Source organism: Corvus moneduloides, chromosome Z, assembly GCF_009650955.1.
Source record: "Corvus moneduloides isolate bCorMon1 chromosome Z, bCorMon1.pri, whole genome shotgun sequence".
In the NCBI taxonomy this organism is placed as follows: domain Eukaryota; kingdom Metazoa; phylum Chordata; class Aves; order Passeriformes; family Corvidae; genus Corvus; species Corvus moneduloides.
The window spans coordinates 72,839,660-72,853,127 of NC_045511.1; the positions used below are offsets into that span (position 1 = coordinate 72,839,660).

General features: G+C 40.3%; 1 long non-coding RNA gene across 1 annotated transcript; it reads right to left on the reverse strand.

The window, feature by feature from the left end:
- Positions 1-5,853: 5,853 nt before the first annotated feature.
- On the reverse strand, positions 5,854-7,624 carry LOC116437944. Its single transcript, XR_004237541.1, has 2 exons — positions 7,298-7,624; positions 5,854-6,129 (listed from the first exon to the last, which is right to left on the reverse strand). It is a non-coding gene; the product is annotated as an uncharacterized LOC116437944 (long non-coding RNA).
- Between the last annotated feature and the right edge of the window lie 5,844 nt (positions 7,625-13,468).

Sequence of the window (13,468 nt, forward strand, 5' to 3'; positions counted from 1 at the left end):
TAATTATTAGAAATTACTTTTGCTAGGTCTTTTAGCCATTTCCCTAATTAAATTATATATTGAGCAAAACTAAACAAAACCCAACAAAACTGATTCATAAAATAAAACAATAAAATAAAATAAAATAAAATAAAATAAAATAAAATGGAACAATGAGGTGCATGGAAGACTTTACAACTCTGATGGATGTGGTACAAAATGTGTTGTAAGATTCAAAACAACTTAAATGTTGTTGCCTCTGCTAATTGTGGCCTTTGTGATTGTACAGAATAGCATTCATATGAAAACAGACACTGCACTTTCAGTAGCACAAATAAGATACAACAGAAATGGAAAAACAAAACGAAATCTTTCATTTACCGTGCTAAATCTGTATTAAACCCATTTAAGGCCTCAGAATGAGCTTAGGTATTGTATATGTCCTGTACTGATGCTCTGCAAACAGGTGATTTTTATTCAGTTAGACCTCTTCTTATTGCCCACTGAAATCTTTTTAAACAAATAAGTAACTTACCAGTATTTATTTTGCTCTCTATGATGAGTGAACTTTAATCTAAACCTAATTCTGTACATGAGTACACACATTTCTGCTTGACAGTGACCATTAAAAAACCATGCAGCAGTTATCCAAACACTCTAAATGTATTATTTCACAAATTGCAGGGAAAACATTTTGAAAACTTACTTTAAAAAAACTGATCAGGTGCCGCTGTTGGGGCAGTCACGACACACATGGACAGTGCTTCTTTCAAGGGCCAAAAAGCTGTTTATTAAACAAAGCAGCTCTTTTATATGCTTTTTGTATGTTATCATTTGTGTTACATATTCATTGGCTGCTAAACTACTACAATAGCCTCACTGGCTATTATTAACTTCAATATACTACCATTGGCTACCTATAGCATAAGCATTCAAGCATTCAGAAAAATAACAGGTGTGGATATGTTGCTGGTTTTCTCCTTCTATTGTTTAACTTTCTTGCTTCTGTTGATTCTACACTCTCATGGGCAAAAATTATTTGGTTTTCTTCTCACAGACTTTTCTCAGAGTCCTTCTCTAGCCAAAGTACCAGGCCTGAGCCATAATTTTACAAAGGCAACAAGGCCTTCATTTTATAAGGTTTTACTTAAATGCCACAATCAGGGATAAGATTTACTTAAAGAAATGAATTGTCTTGATTTTAATACCCATGTAGATGAAAAAATTGTCTCAGAAATTGAAATAGCTAGTCCGAGATTCACATTCTTGGGAAATGGAGCTTTAGAGAGAGAACAAAGTGAAACCTCATGGATATTTCATTTGTATTTCATATTCTTCTTTAGTTCACCTCCACAGTAAAGCTATTGTAAATCTTTTTAGCAGACAATTGAGGAACTACTAACAGTATCTGGTTGTCTAACAAAAAGAGCCATTGATGATTTAGATGGACACTGTACTTCTAGCGTGCAGAAAGGTGTAGTTTTCTGGTGGTGATGGGAAGAGAGAATAAATCATCCTTCAAATATTCAGCAAGAGTTAGCAGATGTTTAAAGGCCAAAGAAATTAAAAACTCTTTTCAAGGAGCCTGTTATAACAGAGAACCCTCTCCTTGTTTGACTGCATAACTAGAACACTTCAAAGCTGAAACATACCAGACATGTTTATGTTAGAGGATGTGATATACTTCTGTGAAACCACCCATGGCATCAAGCTACATGGTCATGTGAAAGATTCCACCTCCTAGGCTTTTTGAGATTTATTCTTCCATTTAATTGGAAAAGGTGATTTGTGACACTTTGTTAAATGAAGTTTTTAAAAATTACATATTTAGCTAGTATAATTAAGCATTATTGAGAAGCTCTAAAAGAACAGTTACCCAAGACCATGCAAAATTGTCAAAAACCAATTATATTTTAAGTGCACTATGTCTTCCAGATGCTGTTGTAAATGCTAATAGTCACACAGTTTAACTAATCATGTTATTATTACTCAATATAATTAAAGAGACACTATCAAAGTTAAAATCTGACATTTAAAATACAGCTTGTACAGGTACAAAGAATTAAAATTATGACACCAGCCTATAAATTAATAAAGCACAGAATTGGTAAAACAAATGAGACTAGTAGCAGAATAAAGTGTTCAATTTGACCTTATTATTGAAAACAATGATGGACAGGTACCTATTAAGTTATCTCTTTTCTGCATAAGCTAGAAATACATTCAGATCATAACACCTAGGTTATTACTGTATCCCGCAGCCATAGGGAGGAGAGGAGAGGAGAGGAGAGGAGAGGAGAGGAGAGGAGAGGAGAGGAGAGGAGAGGAGAGGAGAGGAGAGGAGAGGAGAGGAGAGGAGAGGAGAGGAGAGGAGAGGAGAGGAGAGGAGAGGAGAGGAGAGGAGAGGAGAGGAGAGGAGAGGAGAGGAGAGGAGAGGAGAGGAGAGGAGAGGAGAGGAGAGGAGAGGAGAGGAGAGGAGAGGAGAGGAGAGGAGAGGAGAGGAGAGGAGAGGAGAGGAGAGGAGAGGAGAGGAGAGGAGATCCAACAGGCAGGAATTGTGCAGCAAGATTGATTTATTTAATTATTTTGCAAACTCTTTTATAGACTTTTTTCTTCATAGTCTAATTGGACAAAGGATCAGCCACCCCCCTGGGGTGATTGGCTAGAATCCTAAAACATCGTCAAAATATTTTTCTACTGTCTACAAGGCCGCAGGGGTTCATAGTTTATAGAACGTCTGCTAATGTCTTCATGAGAGAGAAAAGTATCTCATGGGCCTAGAAAGAAGCAAGAAAATTCTTGCTAGCAGCAATATTGTATCCACACTAAGTTATTAAAATGTCATATACATGATACGCGGAAAAGACTCCACTACTGAAGTAAGCAGTAAAGTAGGTATGTTTATTCCAGTGCTGGGGCACATGTGGATTGCTCCACCAAATGCATGCGCACCAGCAAAACCATTTGGCTCGGTATAGATCAAGTTACAAACTGCATATTCATTAAATTTCCCAATGAGCCATACATATTCATTTCCTAGCCCCGCTTCCTATTATAATGAGCCCAAAGTTATAGCAGCCAGGTTGGAGTCTGTGGCTCAGAGCCAGGAAGCCGTGACCCATCCAGAGAGAGCGTCCCGCAAGGGACACAGTTCCAGAGGTCTGCGGCAATCCCTCAGCCGCCAGGGATGCCTCTGCAGAAAAGGGTGCCTGTCTCAGCAGGCTGTCAGCTCTTTAGTGATTCAGCGAGAGTGACTTCAGCTCTTTTTCTGCGAGGCAAACCCCAGGCTGGACCAGGAGGAGAGAGACGGGAGGCTCGCGTAGCAGTTCCGCATGAGGCAGCTTTATTAGTCCCCACCCCTGCGAAGGGGAGGCTAGGGACGAGTTTTCCCCCTCAAAGGGGCAGAGGGCTAGATCTTATAGGGATACAAGGGTGGGTGTGAGAGGATAGAGGCCAGTGGGTTACAAAGAATCTACATAGGGTCTCCCAGAGGATCATGGTTCTTGTTTTCTCTCACCTTCACCAAAGGTGCTGCCTTTTCCAAGGGGATTCTGCTAGGAGGTTATGCAATCTCCTTATCAGCAGGCCTCCCTCCAGGGCAGGGGCTGGGCATACCCCACACAAAGTCATTTCCATATGGCTTGTGCTTTCGCAGTGCCTCATGCAGGGGTCTCTGGGATGAAGTAAGGAGTCTTGCTCAGATGAAGTAAGGAGTCTTCATCGATTTGAACTTCTCACCTTGCTTCCTTGTGCATGCTCCCTGAGTCCCTGGCCCAAGTTCAAACCCCAAGGCTGGTTTGAACTGGTTCCTAGGTCCAAAGCAGGATCTTTTGGTCATGGCTGCTTCTCCTTATCAATAGTCTTGTATCCTACCTTTTCCTACTTGACAAATGTAATAAATGTTAGGCAAGCTATATGCATTGTTTTAGCAAGCAGCCCCTTTAGTAATTCAGTTAACCCTTGTTTCCCTGAATCATACATTCTCAGCAGCTATTCAGCTAACAAAAAAGACCATAGGAGTGCTTGAATGATTTGCATTTTATTTTGGCTTTTCTTTTATGTCCTATTAGACTCCCAAAACTGCCGATCAACCTGATACACATCAAGTGGTGGACAGTGCTCAAGGAAATATGATTGCCTGGAAAGGCTGTATTACTGGACTTGGTCATTTGTCTGGAAAGTTTTTGGGGACAACAAAACATGAAAATATATGGTCTTTGAATAACTGTGAGCATTGCTAAGTTAGTGACTCATGGCAGCGGACTTAGGTTAAAACTGAAAAAGGAAAAAAAACCTGTTTCATAGATTTTTTCTGTATTTAGTTGGCAGATTGAGCCTATAGTTACTCCATTTCAGATACCTTCTAGGTTTGAGATTCTTTGCTATCAAGAGAGATTGCACCTGATTCTGAATACAGGCCTTATCTGTGCATATGAAGATACAGTAATAGAATCACAGAACACTTTGGCTTGGAAGACACTTGAAAGTTCATCTTGTTCACTGACCTGTCATGGGCAGGGACATATTTCACTAGATCAGATTGTTTCATCCACACCTGAACTTGAACACCCCTAGTGTTGTGTCATCAACAGCTTCTTGGGGAAACTTGTTCCAATGTCTCACCATCCTCCTTGTAAAATATTCTTCCTTAAATCAAATCTAAATGTAACCTCTTTTAATTTAAAATCATTGCACTCACACTACAGGCCTCAGTAAAAAGTGTGTCTCCACCTTCCGTATAAGCCCACTTAATTATTGCAAGTGCAGTAAGATCTGCCCAAAGTCTTCTCCAGGCTGAACAACCCCAACTCTCAAAGTGTTTCTTCGTAGGAGAGATGTTCCTGCCCTCTGACCATTTTTGTGGGTCCCCTCTTAACCCGCTCTGTAACAGCTCCATGTCCTTCCTGTGCTGGGACCCCAGAGCTGGAGGCAGCTCTGCAGGTGGGGTCTCACCAGAGCAGGGCAGAGGGGCAGAATCCCCTCCCTCCCCTGCTGCCCATGGGGCTTTGGATGCAGTCCAGGACACACTTGGCTTTTTGCGCTGGGAGTACCCATGGCTGGTGTAGGAACCCAGAGTGCCAAGAATATTTCTCTGGCTGTTTTTAAGGGTTCTTACCCCCCTGAACAACACTGTTTTAGCTTCAAACCTTGGAAAAAAATTACCAACAGTCAGATAAGAACTAGAAAATACAGTGGTGTGAATTAGGTGATAGACTACTATGTAAGATTGTCACAGGGTGAAAAATTTAGAGGTTTTAGGCTTCTCTTTGTAGAGAGTAAAAAATATCAAAATGGAGGATTGTTGTTGTTCTATAAACCTTCTTCTCCTTCTTCTAGTACTCTATATTCTGCAGTAAAAGTAGTTTGGAATGATTGGATAGAAAATTCTGCAGTTCCTAGTCGTGTTACTGAATAATTGGTAGGAAAGTGAAAATAATGTATGTTTTTAGTAACTATTGGTTAAAATATATTTAAAAGTGTGTGTAAATCTTGGTAATTGTCTTCACTCCTGCTTTTCTGTCTTCTATGCTGTACCTGGGTCACGCTAGTGGCTCTGTTCCTCTGATAAGACTCAATTAACAACTATCTGGAAGCATTGAAACTCAAGGAAAAGTCTCGGTTTATCTTTTAAACTCCTTGCAAGGACTTTCAGCAAATTCTCTCCCATCAGGAGGGACTTGATTTATGGCACGGTTTAGTGTCAGCTGGCTCATGTCCAGCCTCTCACCCCCAGCACCCCCAAGTCCTTCTGGGCAGGGCTGCTCTCGATCTGTTTATCCCCAGCTTGGGTTGGCACCAGGGGTTGTCCCAACCCAGGTGCAGCACCAGCACCTGACCTTGTTAAACCTCATTGTAATAAATTCTGAGACTCAATTTGCTAATTACAATTTTATTTATTAACAGCAAGCGAGCAAGGCAAAGGCAAATACAGCGCTGGGCGACAGGGGAGTCTCCGCTCCACCAACTGCCGCGCTTTCTGCCAGTTCCAGTTCCTTCTTATACAGTCTCTTTTCCAGTTAACGTGTCTTTTCTTATGGTATTCTGCACATGTGTGACTTGTTGCTAGGGGGTCTTTTTCCTCCTGGTGGTCGCGGCGATGCTTGACCCCTCCTTATGTGGTCATTATGCTCAAGTTCCTGGAACTAAAAGCTGATTAAGCAAGTACAGATAGGGATTAGGCAAGCACATATTTGTCTCTGGCTTTTATCTAGATCTAGGCAGCTGGTTTCCTGCTACTTGATATTTAGTGAACAAAACATTCTGTTTCCTGCTACTTGATATCCTTCACACTCATGATGTTCTCATGGGCACTTCTCAAGTTCTTTATTTCATAGTCTCATAGCTTTCTTAAAGGCAGAGTTCGAAGGGGGTTACATGATAAAGGCAAGCAGTAACAGCAAACAGCAGGCAAAACCAGCTTCTTCTAATTCTGTATGCTCTATATGCTCCATATATTCTTTTCTTACAGAAGAGTGGATTATATTTGTTAATTGACCAATAAGATTAAGACACGATTCTAGTTTTCCTTTTCTTAACCTATCCTGGTGTAATTCTAACAGTCGTAAGTCTTACACAAATTTTACATAGGTATTACACAGATTTGTGTATACAGTTTCTATCAACTCTTATCGTTTATGTGAATGCTCTATCTAAAAATGTGAACAGTATAATTTTATCTATATTTTGTCTAAAGTAAAGAATTCTGTGAAAAGGTAACACTGCTGCAGTAAGAACTGTGTTTAAGGTCTCTGCTACAGCTTTTTAATGTTTAAGGCACTTAGCATATATTTCTACTAGAAGTTAAAAATCTCTGTTTGTATTTCACTTTGATGTGGCTTCATGTATCTCAGCTTGTCCAAAGGTTCTAATTCAACCCCTGTGCTTTGGCTTCCCTCTGGGCCTGAGTCCAGAGGAGCTTTCACTCCAACACCCTTAGATGGCATCCCATCCTTCAGGATTGTCAACAGCACCACTCAGCTTGGTGTCATCTGCAAACTTGGTGAGGGTGCACTTGATCCCTTGGTCTATGTCATTAATGAAGATATTAAATAGCATGGTTCCTAATACTGAGTCTTGAGGGACATCATTCATTACAGCTGGAATTAAACCACTGACTGTAACACTTTGGATGAGGCTATCTACCCTGTTTCTCACCTATCTCTCTGTTGGAGGTTAGGATTTTTTCCTTATTTTTCTTTCTCTCATGGAATTTTGTCCCATTAGTTGCAAAGAGACAATAACTACCGATACTTAAGAGAACAAAAGATGTGGCTGGGAGGAGAAGGAGGGGGAAGGGTGTAGCTGGATACTCTCTTACCTGAGGGGTTTTCTCTTGGGAAGAGCAGATATACGGAGTGGCTGGGCTCAACTCCTCTCTCGATCTCTGGCCCTCGGCATAGGAGGTCGGTCAAACTGTTGCTTACCACTGGGAGAATCCACTGCCACCGTGGAGCCCAGCCCTGTATTTCTTCTTCCTTACTGTTGGGTGAGCCTTTGCTCGTAAGAGCAGCTGTTGCACTGGGACCTTATTAACACCCAATCTGACTTGAAAGGACCCTCACCATCTATTCAGGTGCTTCAGAGGAAAACCTGGGACCCCGAGACCCTTCCCCCTTCCCAGAGGGCATGTCTCCCTGGCTGTGTGGGGCAGCTGCTACCAAGAAGCCCAGCTGCCGCTGCTCAGCCCTGCTGCTTTCTGCCATTGCCTCAGGCTATTTCACTACACTCTAACCCAGCACTCCGTATCCACCTGGCCCCTGCCGCTCCTGCTGAGACTGCGGAGTTTTGTGTTACATTTTGTTTGCCACCTCAGGGGGCTGCCCACCCCTGCCGTCCCAGCCGCCTCTCCGAGGTTCCCGCTGCAGCCCATTGCACCGCCCAGCCCGCCCGCCATCACCACGTGAGGGGGAGGCGGCTGAGCTCGCGCCACAGCGCCCCCTGCAGGCGCGGGGGAATCACCGCACCCGCCCTGCCCGGCCCGGAGCCACCAGCGCCCCTGCCGGCCGTGAGCGGAACTGCACCCAAGGGGAAGGTGCCTGACAGCCGAGACAAGGCTGCTGCTGCGTTTTGGTTCTGTTTGCTGTCGCTGCGTTGCTGTTGTTTGTTTGTCTTGTCATACACATACCTACTAGTAAAGAACTGTTACTCCTTTTCCCATCTCTTTGCCTAAAAGCCTCTTAATTTCAAAGTTATAATAATTCAGAGGAAAGGGGTTCATATTTTCATTCCAAGGGACGGGGTCATATTTTCCATTCCAAGAGAAGTTTCTGCCTTCCTCAGCAAACACCTGTCTTTCAAACCACGACACTCTCATTCCACACCAAACCCATATCTTTCCAGCTTAGAGGTAAAACATCATAGGGGAGCATATCGAAGGCCTTACAGATGTTTGGTGAGATCCAAAGGTCTTCCCTTATCTACTGCTGTAGTGACTTCATCATGGCTAGATTAGTCAAGCAACATAAATGTCTCAGACGGTGGTCCACAACAGCCAAGGCAGGAAATGAGGAATTAAACACCCAAACAAAACCCCTAGGAAGAAAGACTGCATTCATATCTATCTCCAGATAATCTCAGATGTTCATCACTTGATTTCCCTTCTGAAGTCAGATATTTATGTCTGGTCATTCTCCATTAGCAATTCTGGCAGCAACAAGTACCCTTTTTACAGCATTATTAAACAGCTGTACCATTTCACTTTTACCATTTCTTCTTTTGCATGGGAAAATTAGAACCCACAGGTTCCTCTCTGCCCCCACTTCCACTCTGCCTTTGCTTTCTGAATCTGAATGTGACAGAAACTCTTACTGGATATGATGGATATGAAAATGATGACATTCACTGAAGCCTGGACTCATGTCAAGTTCTCATTTTGTTTGGGGTATTGCAAAGCCTAGGAGAATGAAAAATCCTGGATATTTTTTCAGTCATTTTCTGAATAAGGAAAGAGATACGTGGGTCTTGCTGCCTGATACAACAAGGATTTATTCACTGAGCATTAAATAGGCAAGAAAAAAACAACTGTCACTTTTCAGAATAAAGAAGCGAAAAACATTTCTAGGTCCTCTTTCATTATCAAGAAACTTCCCTCCCGGTATTATGAATTGACACAGGAAAGAGCTGTAACATTGTATCTGAACCTCTCCTTGTCATGTTCCTTCAGATGACTGTTCAGGGCTTCCTCCTTGCATTTTGCAATCTCCCAGCAGAGCTAATTGAACAAACTAGGTAAGAGAGGGGAATCTGAGCACTGTGGAGGGATTCTTGTCAGAGCTCTTGTGATGCATTATCTAGGGATGGTCATATGCAGTGGGTGCCATTTTTGAATAGTGTTTTAAACTATTTAATGTGCATTTGCAGCCATGCAAATTCTGTTCTGATGTTCAGGCATCTGACTGTCTGGCTTATATATTTCCTTTTCATTTCCAAAGCCTCTTCTATTTCAGAGAAGCCAGTAGGCTCTAAGAATAAGTACTGTTGTGAAAAGCTTTTATGGAACTACAAGAATCAAGCAATTTTTAAAGTGCTGCCAAAAAAAAAAAAAAAAAAAGAAAAGAAACCAAAAACGTTTCTGTACCCAGACTGAGAGAAATTGATACTCTTTATGAGCCCTGTATAAAAACAAAGATTGCCATAACTAAAAAGCATGCATATCAATTACACTTAATTGACTTTTTACATTGTTCACATTTCTGTTAGGTTAGGCATTTAACAGAGCTTTTAAAACCCCGTTGCACTGTATTATCTGAAGCTGTTTGAGTTTTGGTTTCCAACCCTTGTGATGCAGGAATGAGGTCTCCTGCATAATGTGTTCTGCTTCAGAAAAGAGTCAGCATCTAATTTAGATAGTGTAGGTATTTTATTAATATTTTTCCCTCAAGGAGATGACCTGCTTTAAGGTTGTACTCACCTTAGCAAATAGAAGTACTTTTGTAGAGGAAAATAAATTAATGCTGAGACACCACTGCCATCCTACATGCCTTTCAGGTATGTACCCCAGGTTCCACTGTGATTCCAATGACCGAATGACCACCGGTAGCTGGAACCCAACAGGTGCATTTCCAGAATACAGGTGTCCTGTTTTCATCTCGCCATTTACGATGTAAACTAAAGCATGATAAAAGGGGACACTTAAGAATTTTGTTTCAGAAGTTCACTCCTGCTAAGAGCAAGATGGTACAGGAAAGTGGAAGTTTCTAAATTAATGGTTTGTTGTCATCCTGTTGCAGGCATTTGATTTGCTCAAACACAGCTCCGATGTCTAAACGCTCTCTTTTTCTTTATTTACATGATATATACTCCCTCACCTATTTTTTAGTGGTTAAAACCCACTAAAATTATGACAAACAAAAAGGCCTTTGCACTTTAAAGGAAGACCATTTCAGTCCTATCATAAAATTGTCAAAGAAATACTACTAGGTTTTAAGGTTTAGTTTCAAAACCTTTATATATGTTACGTAATTCCAATAGGTCAAAATAGTTAGCATAGAAAATATTTTTTGGTAAGTATTTCGTACCAGTAAATGACTTTCTTTTGTTGTTGTTGTTGTTTTACTTAGAGGAGGTTTTATGTCAAATTGTATGCACTGAGTACATAAAATCCTGCAGAAAAACAGCTGGTAGTATTTCTTTGCTCTCACTTCTCTCATAAGGATTGAATACCTGATTTTTCCCTCAGCCAGTTTCTAGCTGCAACTGCTATGAACTGCTGTTCTCTACATAAATGACAGACATTTAATAATATTCTGTAGAACAAGGTTCAAAACATAACTAGGTTGGAAAGCAACAGGCCTTATCCTGGCAATTTTTTGTTACCAAAACAACCCAAGCTCTGACCCTTTGGCATTATTCAAGGAGGGTGTCTCCAAGAACCATCTTACAGCCTTAGTGTGTTTGATCAGGGGTTCAGGAATAGCTGGATCTGACTCAGGCTTGGGGGAGGAAATGCACATAGTGCATGGCGGCAGTAACAGCAGTACATCGAGCTCCACTGGTATAGCTCAGGTGTTTGCTAGTATTGTCTTTGCCAGTGTAAGTTGTAGAGCTAATAAGAAAAAATTGAACTGCTGTGATTTATAGCTGTTTCCATATTACAGGATATAGATCCTATTTTTAGTTTGGGCACAGGAATATTGCCTTTGAGCAAGTTTCACTGACAACATGTGTTGAATTAAAAATTTCAAACATTCCCCTAACACGGACCTGTGAATACTGCTTACAGTTCATTAGGCTTTGCTGTTGTTTCGACCTTCCCTTTAATTGTTTTCAGACTGTATATTCTTTATCATTACCCCAAGCAAGATAAAATGAGGACGTTTAATACAGTTCATTTGTGCCATAAACTGACTAATTTGTGGAAATAAGGTATGGCTAAGGTAGGTTGTTTACCGATATACCATTTTCAAATTGATTACTGTTGACATATTGTAGTGTCTAATTTAGTGTCCCATTGTATTTTATGGATATATCTTTGAGAATTGCTAGAAATACACTCACATATTGAAAAGACAGACAGAATAATGTTTTTAAAATTTATTCCAGATGCATAGAAACCAATTTGTTTTAATTGTTCAGTTTGGGTTTAGGTTTGTGTTTTTCTTTGGTTATGTTTTTGGAGGGGTTTTGGGTGTACATTTATTTTAATGTATTTTTGTAATAATAATGAAAAAATAGTGTCTTCTTTTGGACATATATAGATACTAGGTCCTAACCTGTTAATACCATTGCTTTTGATCTTAGGACTGCAAAAATTACTGAAATCAATTATATTTTAATGAAACCCCTCATTGTAAGGTGAATTGTTGTAATATCCTCTATATCAATATGTTTCTTCACAACCTTTATCAAAGGTTACAAATAAAATACAGATATTATTTAAATATTAATTTTCTGAGATAGTCTTTATATCTAATGAACTGATTCTTTACCTTCCTTGCTGCATAAAAAAAGTGGAAAGCCTTATTTCAGATTTAAAATTGCTTTTGCAGTTTTGATTCAAATACCCAAACTGAAGCTATTTATTCGAAGCAACTAAAAAGAACCAAAACAAACAAAACCCCCTAAAACCCCAAATTGAAACAACAACAAAAAAACCAAAAAAACAAACCCAATTGAAACAATAGAATGCAGCTTTAGAATTACACAACTTGGACAGACACCTGAGAAAGTTAAAGTCTTTAAAATTTTGGCCCATTATTAGAAACATATGCATTTCATATTTGAGTTTCTATAGAGTTCTGTATTTCAGTACTTATTCCATTCTTTGATTTCTCGCTAGGAGGTAAATAAATTGATTTCAACCTGAACTAAAGCTTGTGGATCATGAAAACTGAAGTTGCTGGTTGTATTTTCTCTTGTCTTTTAACAAGACCTTTAAGCATGTGCTTTAAATGTCTTTGTAAAGCTGAGCAGTCACAATTGATCTCAATGGATTCTAAGATTTCTCCATGCTTTTACAATGAAAAGTAGACACTCTTGCAACAACATACAACTTCAGGTTTCTTGGTATTTCCAGCAAATGTCGTCCTTCCCATTCACAGAAAATCTGTCCTTTCTGTGACATCCCAGCCTTAAGAAGACCAAAGCTGCTTCTGCTCAGATATGTCATCTCAGACACTGACAACTACCACAGCAGTAGAGAAGGAAGTTAGGAAGAGGCAAGTACAGGAAATATTTTCTTTGCTTCCAAAAAGCTTGATTCAGAGAGTTTCCCTGTTAGAAATTCTACTAAGGCTCTTGTGTTCCGATGGTTATCCCATATCAGTGTACTTTTGGTTTCCTAATTTGTTAAGCCTGTATGTTCTTCAGGCACAACATCCTGGCAAAATGTCAGGCAATCAAATTTAATTTTATGTTAAGTAGAAAATTACTTCCTTTGAAGTCTCATGTCTTAATCTAGGGATGTTCTAGTAACTGGTGAACAAGTGTTTGCTGTCAATTTCCATCACAATTGTGACTATTGAAAGGGTGAAAATTATTGTACTTGGGCATGCTCAGGTATACTGAGGCTAGAATAAGATACACTGTAACCAATGTAGAAGCCAGCTGAGAAACTTGGCAAAAGATAGGGAACAAAAACTTGCTAGATCCAGTGAAGAAAATGCTGTAACAGACTGTGCATGCCTAGGAAAGAAAGGTGAAAAGTGCAAAGCGAGGAAGACATTCAGCCTTCATCAAAATGACCACAGAGCCTTCTTCAGCATGACTACCAGGGAGCACTGTGCCTGCGCTCCGTGTATGCTAATGATAATAACGAGTTCTAAGAAATAGTTTCCATAACCACACCTTTTCTAGGGAAAACGATGAATAAACATCAATTGCAACCATATATTTTAAACTGCTGTGTGCCTGGTGTGTGTGCTAGGAGGAGCGATCCCCCACGCACCCAGCGCGCTGAATAAAGCAAATACCTGCTTCTTGGACTTTGTCTCAGAAGTGTCTCTTGGCCTGGTTTGGGACGAATCACTATAGATATTGATTGAAGGGTACA